Source organism: Hesperophylax consimilis, chromosome 13 (genome assembly GCF_061612785.1).
Source record: "Hesperophylax consimilis isolate HC1 chromosome 13, BYU_Hcon_1.0, whole genome shotgun sequence".
Lineage (NCBI taxonomy): Eukaryota > Metazoa > Arthropoda > Insecta > Trichoptera > Limnephilidae > Hesperophylax > Hesperophylax consimilis.
Window position 1 is genome coordinate 26,612,197 of NC_142848.1, and position 14,240 is coordinate 26,626,436.

The 14,240-nt window shown below is 32.1% G+C and overlaps 1 non-coding gene across 1 annotated transcript; it reads left to right on the forward strand.

The window, feature by feature from the left end:
• The first annotated feature begins 13,510 nt into the window (after positions 1-13,510).
• LOC149418685 (small nucleolar RNA U3) lies at positions 13,511-13,724 on the forward strand. The gene has a single exon (XR_016303048.1). It is a non-coding gene; the product is annotated as a small nucleolar RNA U3 (small nucleolar RNA).
• Positions 13,725-14,240: the final 516 nt, after the last annotated feature.

Sequence of the window (14,240 nt, forward strand, 5' to 3'; positions counted from 1 at the left end):
ACAATAATTTTTCAGAGTTTGCCAATCATCTTATTTCCACCAATCATACTTTAAAAAGGACACAGGGGTTAAAATTCTTCACCGTTATAATAAAAGCAAAAGATTAGATAACTTAGAAGCCCTTGAAATAAAAAAATCCCTAAATAATAACGCTAGTATATTGAATAACCAAATTAATTTATCGTTTAGTCCCATTCTAGATATATTTCCAGTAAACCGCTCTGTTATTGCCGGAATTCCCGCAATTACCCGTCCCCCTTTGTTAACCTCCCACTCAAATACCTAAATTATATTTTTTGTATATATATCTGTCAATATTTTGCATCATAGGTTCGTTTTAATATTCTCCTGACGAAGGAAGGGTGCTTCAATTAAAATTAAAGTGATCTAACACAAATGTAAGTCTTTTATTGTAAATTATGACGAGCCACAAATGTAAATGCTTATTACAAATATGTAAAATATATTTATTTAAAAATGTCTTTTAAATCTAAAAAAAAAATAGTTTTACTGAGGATTGAACCTTTTTTCCTAGGGATCGGAGTCAACCGCGTTACCGACGTTGACAGATTCTGATCGTGCAGGACTAACATATACTTATTTATTTTTAAATTTATTCATACGCCTAAAAAGGCTTTTACGTGTATTGACTACTGGAATTTCATCCGATTTCAGAGAAACGCGTATATATCCGTGTGTGAATTGCGCGTGATTGACATCAAAAGTTGATAGAATGCATTGTTATCAACAACCAGCCTATTTGCCGAGTTTCAGCTCGATCGGATGTCGGGAAATGGAATAATTTCCGCTTCCAATATTTGCATTCATTCATTATCGAAAATAAAAATTGAAATTCAAATACACGTATTTATAAATATACTAACTTTACATCATTACAAAATTATGGACATTAGGTGTTGTAGTGGGGGTGGAGGTGGTGGTGTAGCTTGAGGATTGGAGTTGGTGGGGTAAGTAAAGAGTGGGGGAAGAAAAAAAATACTGCTCTTCTACAAACAACTTGACACATGTATCTTTGCAGACGGCCAAAGAGGAACTAACGAATGACGGGACTATTTTTTTAAATCCAAAAATTTTTGTGTTTTCCTAAAATCTTTGGAAATAACAACCTGATAGTTAAGTCTAACAACGACATTTTCTTTTACTAAATTGATAATAGAGAGGAAGAGCCTGCAGAGTGAAGATTGACCGCATGATAGCTGACCTCCGATAAGAAAAGGCCATGGCTCTTGATTATGAATACGGAGTTCGCGGGTTCGAATTTCGGTGTGCGCAAGTAAATTTTATTTGATTAATTTACGTTGTTTCAATCCATTTTTTTATTGTAAGGTTAGATTTTACACCCAGTTACAGTACAAGATGTCGCATTTCAACACTCTTAACATTTGAGAAGATAAGTATACAAGAATTTCTTACGACTATTTAATAAAAATTAAATAAATAAATCCACTGTTTCGGAAATTTCATTATATAGCTAAATTTCTCTGTGCTAGAACATCGTATCATACATACTCTTATATTATTCTAACTCTTGACATGGTCCTACTCAAGTATCTGATTCACTTGATCCTGTCAAGTCTTCCTCGTGCGCCTCCGACTTCTGCTACAATTCACATTTGCATCGTATATTCTCCTTACACCCCTTTCTTCGCTCATTCGCTCTACATGCCCAAACCATCTAAGTGTCCCTTTCTTGATCAATAGAGATATAATAGTTCATATAATTTATATAAATTTAAACAAACTTTTCGTACTGATCTTTTTCATTATATTTTTTGCTATTTTTTTGTGGTACCTATTGTATTTTTTTTTAATATTGTTTACTGTGTATTACCTATATATACACACATATTTCTTACGTCTGCGGTTTACAAATAATAAAGCTATATAATAATATGTAAGTTTAAAAAGATAAAATAGATTATTAATAAGAACCCATTGACAAACTCATATCTGGCAGTAATTATGTTTTAAGTAATTATAATTTAAAACCCAATTTTATTGTAACTTTCATGAGGAAATTTGACAGCTTTTCCTGGTTTATCGAATGCCCCGGAAAAGCCCAGACAGGAATTATTGACAGCTATAAGTCCCCTGGCTCCATCCCTGCTCATAACGGAACTCAGGCGAATATTGATCGCTTCACCAACAGCTGTGGATTTCATAGATATTTTAACAAAATACTTACATTTCAATAAAAATGTGATGTATTTTATTACAAGTGGAAAAGCTGTCAAAAATGACGGCGATAAAAATAGGACTTTTACTCAAGCGAAAAATGTAGGTAACCAATTCAAATATAATTATTCTCGTTACCTAACAATTTATGATCTTCTGTAACTGTCAATATCATCAAAAATAATCATTTCGGTTGTCTTGGCTCAATTTTTTTAAATTTATGTGCTATTTTCAAAATTAGAACCGATTGTGTGTTGAATTCAGACAAGAGATACAATATCTATCTGTTATGTGATATTTTTAATAAAATATATTTTAATCGTCGTTTTAAAAATTGGATCTGATTTATCAAGAAATAAAACAATCCTTTGATTTTTCACGGGTTGCGTTAGTCATAATTACTAAAAAAAAATTACTACGACCCAACTTTCCAACCACAAATCATCACTTTGTAAAAATAAATTATCTATATCAATCATCAATTGATAGTCAAAGACTACAATAATTATTTTTCATTTTTGGATGGTAATTGCAATATTTAAAAAAAAAATTACTATTATTGGTGTGTGGAATGTTCTCAGTCAGAGAATCGATGAGTTCAAAATGATAAAACATCTGTTTGGCAAAGATTTCGTTTATTTACTATTTTGTGTGTGCTTACACAGAGAAAGCATTATGCTAGAATAAACGAAGATTTAATTTTTATTCTACAAATGTAAGATGGTTTTTTTTACATTTGTATTTTACACAATAACTTTAATTTATTCATTGATACGTATGGTATCTTGATAATTGGATTTAGGTTTTAATTATATAAATAATTGTTTTTTTTACGTGATGCGTTATACTAAAACTAGGTTTGATTTCTACGACGTCCATCTTATAGGTACGGTACGTATTTTTACATATCACATATATAAAAAATACGCTGCTTCAAATACACAAAGATTCTAAGAAGTCACACCACGCCATGGTACGCGTAGAGAGCAATAGACATAACACAGTGGGTCGCTTAAGTACGCCATTAATGCATACCAGTTTTGCACAACACTTCTACACATACAATGGAGTGATGTGGTTTAATCAATTGGAAATGGATCTAAGATTGGAACCTGACTATAATAAATTCAAAAATAGACTAAACAATGATATCTTAAATAGTTTGGCTACCTAGAATTGCATTGGAAATTGATTAAGAATATTTAATTGACAGTTTCTTTTTTTTTAAATTTATTTTTTATTATATATATTTATAAATATTATTATTTTTTATCTATGCACGTATATATTGTGTTATAATTTTTTAACTTTTAATTTTAATTTTTAATAAACTTCTCTATGTTCCCGCCTTTACACACGAGTATTTTAACTCTCGTAAAGGTTATATATTGTATACATATAATCAATGTTGCAGGCTTAATTACTCATGATTATGTTACATATGTATGTATACAAAAAACTAATAAAAACTAATAAGGTATTATACATTCATTCATACATAGGTATACATTTTCAAGATCTACGGAGGTAGAAATTTGAACTAGCTGGACTAAAACAATCGATAATTATTGCCATGTAATGTTTTGTAAGAGCTGAGTAGACAACCGCGGTATAAGTGTTGGGCAGCTATGTGGAAGACAATAGAAAATCAGTAAAATATAGGTGTCTCCTGCTACTTCACAAAATTCCCTTGGTGACAGATAGACTTTGGTTGAAGATAGAGAGCATCAGAGGAAGAAGAACTGTAACTAAGTCTGAGATTACCGAACGCAAAGGTGCCCGCCGCGCTGTTCGTGATGTCGCCCGCACGTATAACGCCACCACGCGTGTAGGCATGAAAGTGATGCGGCACCCAAAATAAGTGGGCCTCCGACCACGTATTATACCGCTACATAAGGGGCCGAAGACCGACAATTTTCCCGGGCAAGAGGAATCATTAAGAATATCGGGAAAATTTAAATAGTATATTAAAGTATAAGTGGATAAACAGGTCTTTAAAACACGCGCGATTTTTCGAGCACGACGGCGTAGCCGAGTGCTCGAAATAAAGCAAGTGTTTTAAAGACCAGTTATCCACGAATACTTTGCGCTATTTTTTTTTATTGGTACACTTTGAAAACATAAATATTGATATTATTATTAAAAATTTGGAAATAAGAACTATTAATGAATTCGTGATGTGACATCACAATATCTTGTTGTCATGGAAATGAAAAACACAAACATTAATTTTTCAATCTGTCACATAAGATTAATAGTTGGATTTATAGTTAAAAGTTGACATTTAGACTTCACATTTTGTTGATTTCTTGATGTTGCCATGGTAACTTTAAAAAACGCGCGTTCCATAAAGTGCGATTTAAACACGCTAGAGCGTACTTTAAATGAGTAAAAAAGGGCACCAATTAAAAAAAATATTGTTTCTACTTTCAAAGAAAGCCAATAATTTGAATTTTTTAGAGTGACAATGTATTATATTTATTGAAAAAACACACTTTATAATACACCACTTTTTTATTGAATTAATAACTGACAGCCAACCAGGTTTCGCTTAACTTAGGCTTCATCCGGGCTGTTATATTAACTTATTATAATTACACATATATACGTAAGAATAATACTCTCATTGTATGTGTATTTATATATAATAATAAAATTACTCTCTTTATATATGTCTGTATGTAATTATAATTAGTTAATATAATATCCCTGACGAAGCTTGAGATAAGCGAAACCTGGTTAGCTGTCATTTAGTTATTCAATAATAAAGTGGTTAATTACAAAGTGTGTTTTTTCATTTAATGAAAATATTGTATCTGAATATCTCACGAGAGACTGGGTATTCAGTCCCTCGTAAACTCTGGTCCGCCAACAATAAGATAAGGTGCTCCCACCTGTTAGGCCACGCTATTTATTTATTTATTTATTTATTATTCATTAACGCCCGATCGGAATGTTACGGAGGAAATTGACAATTTATGTATATAAGTGTAACATAAAACAAAGAAAATTGCATAACTATATGCGAAAAAAATCAAATGCTAATACTAAGATTAACATCAAATCCAAATAATAATACCTGATATTGTAAATAAAGCAAAGTTTCAAATATAAAGTAAGTATTTTCACTGTACATTAGTACATGCATAGAATTATGCATGTTTGTTGCAAACCAGTAAGACTGAAAACAGGAAAATAATTTACTCGTAAGGTATATAAAAAATAATAGTAATATTATAAAACAGAAGTTAAAAAATGAAAAAAAAATAAAGCCTGTTGTATCTATAGAAAAAAATATTGGGAAAAGGCAAAATACCAACGCTGTAATTAATACCGAATTTAAATAATAGTACTAACGTGGTAAAGAAATCAAAGTTTTATAGACATATCAAGAATGACCGTACAAGCATAGAGTCATTAATATGAATATAAAAAATAAATAAACTAAAAAGTATGTGATTTAAACGTTAATTAAATTTTTTTTAAAGCTAATAAATAAATAATACAAGTTAATAACTAGCAAATAGGTCTGAAATTAGTTGCCTTTTGAAACTCACAAAATTATTAACACCAAATATATCAATAAGTTCACAGTATTTGTTTGCAAGGTGATGAATTCTTGGAAATGATGAATAAATAGAGTAGTTAGTATTGAAGTTATTTTTACATTTGAAAGTGTGATGCATGATATGTGTGGCCTTAAAGAGTTGGCTCGGTGTCAAGGCGATACGGTGAAGAGCACCAAACATGTGGTCAACGAATGCCCGCTCCATCTATTCCACGGCGAGATTGCTCAGACCTAGATGTCTCCTTTTGACCCCCCCACCGTACGAAAGAAGAAGAAAACGCCTTTCTTTTCTTAAAACTATTATACCACAGCATCACAAACGATGTCATAAGCCAGGTCTTAGAAGTTCTCTCAAACCTCAAGCTATCCTGGGTAGAATTTATAAAAGAAATACTAGCGCAACATCACACAAGTGTACAAGTGTACATATATTTTTTCATGTGGCTTTCATTCCAAATCTCGCTTAGAACGTTTTATTATGAAATGAGAAGAGAACTACAAGTAAGTCTTCCGAGAGTATGAACGTCCTACGTGTGCGTTATTCTATTTATTGCCGTGGATTACCTATTTTCATCCTCTTGTCTCTAGACTTACAGTCTTCTGTGGTGACATTTCCACAGAATTCCGTATCTCTTTGTCTCATTCCAACCTTGATCTGACTTTGACAAAATAGTACAACCAAAACCGCAGTTGGACTTTTAATGCTCAAATTTTTTTCTTGGTTATGCTTAATACCATTAGGTTTAGCAATAAATAATTTTATGTTACAAGGTGCGTCGAAAAAAGAAAAATAATTACGAAAGTCGATATGGTCGAATTGGCTCAATGGTCAGAGCAATGTCCCAGTAAGCCAGATGTCTTGGGTTCAATTACCAGATGAGACTGAATCTTTTTTCTGTCTTATCTGTTTCATATTTTTCGTTTGCTAGTTTCATATTGTCTTCAATTATCAAATTATTTTGTTCACACCACTTTGTTAGATACAATGTTCTCTTTATTGTCCTCAATACATGTAGATTTTGTATCTAATAAGAACAATGTTCTCTTCATTGTTCTCGAAATATGTATATTTTATATATAATATAGTGGTGTAAACAAGTGTCACGGAGTAAAAACTACATTCAGAAGAACTATTTTTCGAAAAAGTTCATAGAGATCTGAAAATCTTTATTATTATTACAAAAGTTTAAAACAATGTTATTTTTTACATTGCGTGTGATTCGATCCCGCAACTTCTCATTCACAGTCAAGTGAACCATAGCACCAAGGCCTCTAATTACTTCTAGGAAACACAATTGTGCGGGTGGTTAATTAGTAACTTTACTACTTTCTAAAACAAGGGGTTAATTGCATTCGATATATTACGAACTATTTTTGGAAATATGATAGGGAGTTGAAATATAGCATAATTAAGATTTAACAAATACGAGGAGATACTTGCTACAAATGATAACGTTAAATTATGCCAGATGACTTCGCCAACTAGATGTACATTATTCCTCATTGTTCCTCAATGATATATATACAGTAATATGACATCAAGAGAAAACCATTAAATTGTTTAATTAACATTGCGAAATTTAATTAACATTATTTAATCAAAACGTGGTAGCGAATTTTAAATTTTAGATTTTTTCAGTATGCTGAAAAAGGCCAAACACGTCCCATTCAAACTCCTGTCAATACGGCATTTCAAAATGTAATTACTTTTATTACTGTAAACTTCGACCCTATTATCTCTAAAAACTAATAAAAAAATATTTAGGCTCTTTATCTACCTGCACCAATGATGTATATAGATAGAGTCAGCTTTGGCGTTCGAAGTATGGGCCACGCATATAGGATCATTGTCCGATGTGAGATATCTCGGGTAGTCGGTTACAAGCGCTCGAAGGGCACAGGTCTCGGGCGATAACTTCAAAATGCCGACATGCACGCTGAGATGTTATTGTACAAGTCGTACTGGAAAATATAGGGAAATCAATGGTATAAACTTTAATCGGTAAGTAGGGTTTTACCATAATCAGTAGTCGTGTAAAATTGACTTATTAATGTTAAAAACTCGCGGAGCATTTGTAACCTTCCACTCGTTCGTTGATTTCGTTCGCGGTCAGAAGTATTCGGGCGACATCCACAGCCGCCACACCCCCGTGCTGCTTCAATATCAACATTTCACACTGATATTATGTAGACTCTATTTATATGTAATGACCGGCAGCTCAATGACAGGCACATAGTTTTTCTTCAATCAAACCTTGATTGAATAGTTTGTTTTGTTTTTGAATCTTTATTTAGATGTACGCAATTTGTTTCATACATCTAGTAGGAAAATATAAAAAATACAAAAAATAACAATTACATTTTAAGAGAGAAAGATAAATACACAAAATTATATTATATAAGATATCTATGTAGGTGACTAAAATAATATTGGTGAGTATGTTCAACAATCAACAATTATTTTTAACATATAAAGCACATGTCCTACGAAAAGTGCTAAGGCTTGTGGCTTCTTTTATGACATTTGGTAGGTTATTCTCGTAGGATAATTGTGAACATTTTCATGGTACATAACATTTCTTTGCAGATAATTTGGGAGCATATTATTTTGAAGCTTATACATCATTGTTAACGTATTATATATTATATGTTGTTTGGTTGTCATCATATTTAAATTTTGTAACATAATTTTAACTCCAGTAAAAATGTTGCATTTTAAAATCATCCTCATCCCCCTATTTTGTATAACCTGGAGTTTATTACTTTGGGCTTCGTTACATAAGAATAAAACACTAGAACAATAATTTAAATGCGGAGTAACAATAGAATTGTAAACAAGGCGCGTTGTCTTTAGATCCAAGTTATTTCTGATCCTTTTTAGGAATCCAACTTTTTTGGCAATTTTCTTTGTTATGTATTCTAAGTGTTAATCAAATTTTAATTTTTCATCTAATATTACACCCAGATATTTAATAATACTCACCCTTTCTATGTTTACGTTATCAATTTTTAGTATTGCCTGCTCGTTTCCCCCTACACTATCCACAATTAAAAACTTTGTTTTCATAACATTCAATTTTAGTTTGTTTTGGTTTAACCAAAGTGTTACACAATTTAAGTCAATTTGTATTTTCTCAATGGCGTCCTGTAAATTTTTACTGGCTAAGTATAACAATGTATCATCAGCAAAGAGTTTAATTGCACAGTTGTTGATCTTTTTAATTATCGTTCCTCATTATATGGGTATAAAGGCCAATTTTTGGTTTTAATTGCTTCAGAGTATAGACTTAATGATTTAATAAACCAATTCATTAGGTGAAGATTTGTATTACATGTTTATAAATCGTAGAACAAAACAGGATATTTATAATATAATCGCACAACTCGAAATCGCAATTCAATCTATATTCCTCTACTACGGAGTACACCATTCATATTAAAGTAGCTACTTCAAGCCAACTCGATTTGTACCTTTATATTCATTTATATAATGTATTATCTCGACTTGGGACCACTCATCATTCCACTTAACTCAGTATACTTGTTTACTTGACAGAGACTTAACTCAGTATACTTGTTTACTTGACAGAGACTTAACTCAGTATACTTGTTCTAGTTCTCTTATTCAATCTAGAGTAGTGATGTATGTTTGTCTCTTCTTGCTGAGTGTCGTGTAAGTACATTGTGTTTGTTGGGTTCTCACCTAAGCTCTATTTTTGCAGGTCTATGGCAGTATCAGCAATAAGAACAGTATTTTCTAATCTTCTGTTCCAACTCAAATTGATAAGATTAACATTTAAAAAATCTTATAAGTAGTATTAAGCGTTCAAATTTTACATTAAACCGTGTGACCAGTTAAAAAAAAAGATTGTTAAATCATAAATCATCGGTACAATATACATCAGTTCATATATTCACAAATAATTTGTCGTAAGGCGTAGCTTAATGCTAAATCACTATTTTGATTAATCTTTATAACGAATTGGTGTACATTATGAATACCAAAAAATATGCTTCAGATAAATTGAAGGTTTTACTATTGCTTCGCTTGAGTAGAATACAAATAAAAAACTTATTTACTCAATAAAAAATATAAATGTTAACTATTAAAAAAAACATCTTTTCAATATAAATGTATGAACGCATAAAAAAAAACAACTCAAAAAATACAGTCTTATAGCAAAGATTATCTGTGACAGTTTCACTTGATTAACTTTTTTTGCTTTCTTATAAAATTATTTACAAAATAAATAAAAAACAGTTTTGTGCTTGAAATCGAACGTTTCTAAACTCCGTTTGTCAAGCGATTTTAATGCCTATTACCTACAATATAAGGTACACCAAGAATATACAAATTTTTGGCTTGTAGCTTCCTCTTTATATTGTAAAGCAATAACTTGCAAAAAGCATATTTTAATTAATAGTTACCGCCATCTATGAACGTGCAACGTAACAACCTTAAAATATATTTTTTAATAATAAGGAAGTTGAGTGAAAAATATTTTGACTTATAAAAAATATGTTCATGTAGATCAAAAAATATCGATTCTAAATATATAAATATATTTCTATATTATTATTCTTAGAATTAGTTAAACGTTCTTGAAAAAGCATTCAATAGCAATAGACTGTATACGCTCCACGATTGGTCGAAAGAATTCTGTCGTCACATGTGTCGTGACTCGTACGTACAACGGAACACCTATGGTGCATCTCTTTCTATTACATGAGAGATGGTCGGTTTAGATGAGAGAGGTGTATAGGCCAAAGGTTTATTTGGGTTTGTCAAATATATGTACGTATTTGTTATTATTATTATATGAAATGGATTTCTAAAGATACATATTCGTATAGTGCTTTATAATAATATGTTGTTTATTGCATAACTTAGAAGTTTTTATTATTATACATGTCACATAGCATGTGATACACTTCAGGCCGCCGGCCGCCCAGAAAGGTCTCACAGTGAACTGGGCTGTAAACCGTTATTTTACTTTTGGTCTCTACTTTTCTGCGCGGTGGTCCTGAATTCGCGCGGGGAACGTCAACAAGTAGCGACGGCAATACCGTACCGGGCGTGAAAAGCAAATATTCTAACTTAAAATATTAATTGAACTGTCAAATCTTAATCAATTTTCTTTTCTTTTTTAATAACATCAATTATAATAGACGGTTAACATTGGTAAAAAAATTACTGGAATTCCTTGTTGAAGAATTAAAATTTTTTCCATACATAATGCTTAAGCGACGTGGTTTTCACAGTTCTAATGACGTCACACTACACCCCGCCTGTTACCGCTCGGATTCCGCTCGTTTTGGCGGGCTTAATAAAATTTAAACTTTGAGAATTAATTTAACTATGAAAACAAACTTAAAAAAAAAAAAAAAATACCAGTATTTAAGTTTGAATGCGAACATTGATAAAAAAAAATAAAAAAAATGGACTCAACTTCCTTATTCTCCATGACAAGTCAAGTTAGTAGATTGGTAATTTGCTTTCTATAATATGCGAGAATGTTTGTATAGGTATCTATATATTCACACTTGATAGTATTATACAGACGACACATTCGAGATGGTACATTGAAGTAGGTAATATTGTTTTAAAATAATTCAAGATGGAATATATTATGAATTTTTAAATTGCGATTAGGAACTTAAATGTGAATATTGATCAGACAATGAGTGCTTTCAAGCGTATCATTTTTAATTTAATGTAAACGAATTAAGTAAGCAAATTGTCTTATTTTTTCCAACAGATGGCAATGGCGAGTTGCTTGAATGCGGTAGGCGACACATTACACTATACGCATTTGGAAATGTATGGCAAGCGATATGCTGAAATAGACCAAGCCAAGAAAATATAGCGCGATCATAACGTGGTGTGTCACAGGCATGGAGTAAATTAATGCCATCTTATTCCCATTTATCTTATTGGTGGGTCCTGTGAGTAATTTTTAATACTGGGTACAATGAGTACAGGTACAAAGAAACACCTGGTAAAAATACCTGGTATAAGTACCTATTCAAAATACCCATCAAAAATACCTGGTAAAAGCACTATTAAAAAACCCATCAAAAGTACCCATTCAAAGTACCCATGAAAATATCAGCTATCAAAAATACCTAGTAAAAGTACCTATTAAAAATATTAAGTCCCAGTATAAAATACTTTGGTAACCAAGTATTTTGGGGATTTGTCACAAGTACAAAGTATCGCATGAAAAAACCTGGACTTTTACTGGGTATGATAAATACGCCTCGCCTCCAATTCCCACCACCGACGAAGTACTTGCTATAAGTACCACAAAATAAAATATTTCAACAATCCAGATTGTGAATAAAATGTGGCAAAGTAATCTCTTCAGGGGCAAAGTAAGACATTGGTACAAGTACCAATGCGGTACCAAGATCGCATGAAAATTGTTGAAAATTTAAAAATATGCTTTATGGAAATCAAAAACCACTGTAGATTGGAGCCGGCTCACCGCGATAAGAGCACAAATTTATTCCACGGTCTGAGGTGATCAATAGAGGTACGTGTGTGATAATTAGAGATGGCAAAATTTAGCATTAGTTTTCAGATTTTTTAGCATTAAAAATTGGAAATTTAGCGTTTTATAGCATTTTGAGGCATAATTTCGCGTTTTGTAGCAAAATAGAAAAAAATGTATTTCCTGAATGTTTTTAGCGCATATTTTAAGTATTTTTTGGTAAAATATATGTTTAACCTTCATTTGCAAGTATTTCCATGTGAAAGATTATAAATAATTAATTTTAATATTAAATTAATAAGGAAGGAAACTCTAAGTACGGGTCGAACACAAACACAACAAATTCAGATTGCAATTAACATCAATAGGCGTAATTTATTTCGCACAATTTGTGTAATGTAAAAAGCAATTTTAGCCTACAGTACAAAAATGTTAAATATTTACACATAAAATAGTAACAAAATTATAAAAAATCGTAGGAAAGGCTTCCAAAAATGAAATAAAGTAGGCATAATACTTTTCCCTGCACATTCACATGAAATTACCTTCCTTATGCATTTTTCTCAATTCTTCTTTAGTTGTACTGGACTAAATATTACTGTATCAGCTTCTCCAATTTGTATGGTTCTTTGACTTCTGAAATACGCTATATTCTCGGAAAGCGTTTAAATTCAGCGTACAGTAAAAATTAAAAATATTAAATATTTACACATAAAATAGTAACAAAATTGTAAAAAGAGGTAGGATAGGCTTCCAAAAATGAAATAAAGTAGGCATATTTGAAATACAGGTAAATACAAAAAAACAATGGAAAAGGCACTTTACTGATTGAATGATAGCATTGCGCACGTTTCAATAGTGGGCTCCTTCATTCTCGTACGCCTGTCAGTCAATACCCGGTATTTTCGGGAAATTCGCGCCTATTTCGCTAAATAGAATAATTTAGCTGAAATACGGCCAAAATCACGTTTTTCGCGTTAATTCGCGAAATAGAAATCACTGGAAACACTTTCAAATGCCTTGAAACGCAAAGAAAACTTATAAATGCCCTATTTTCGAACCATAAATATTTTTCGCGTTTTTAGTTAAAACGAAATTTTGCCATCTCTAGTGATAATACGTAGGTTACTGATAGTCGGTCGTGCAATAATTAACTGAAAATGCTGAGCACAGATGGCGTGACTTCAGTCTACAGTTAGCGCACGGACGTCTATAACATGTACATAAATAGTTTGGCCTCCGTAGTTTCGGTAGGACTGTACTTCACAGGATCATTTCTGTAGTACTTCCTCCCTCGTAACGTGTACACTCCACCAGAGTTACACTCCGTGATGAGGAGACGTGGCGCGGTTCCTTGAGCGTGAGGCAGGTCTTGAGTTAGCTTTCGGGCAGACTCCTGACCCTCGATGATCGTTCGCTGTCTGAGTTCTCTCAGACAGTTAGGTAGCTGTCGCTTTCTGAGCGGTTACGAATTTTTGATATCAATTAAACTTCAACATTTGCAACGCGGCCCATTGTTTTTACGAGGAGAGAAAGAAGAGAAAATTAATGTTTTATTATGTCCACAATTTTGACTTTAAAATATTCACAATGATATTGTAGCCTTGATCTTCTCATAAAAACAATGGGCCGCACTTAGCAAAATCACTTAAGGCCCGTTTTCAAGCCGGAGGTGGGTCCCGTTTTAAAAACGGATACTCTTCGGCCTTGTAAAGCAGGGTACTCACCTAACCGTGTAACATGTAACGTATCTGATACTGTAACAAGTGAGTACGAGCCTACTGCGAGCCGCTCGTAGGATCTTACCTAACCTAATTAATTTGATAAATGAGTCTTAGCACGGAAAACTTGCTACCTAAATAAGAGGCCCCAAGAAGTTAAATTATTAAATGACTGTCATCCCATAGAACGAAAGCGAATTTTCATTTTATAATGAAAATTAGGATGTTAAAATTTAAATTTCCCAGATGCAGATTGCCTTT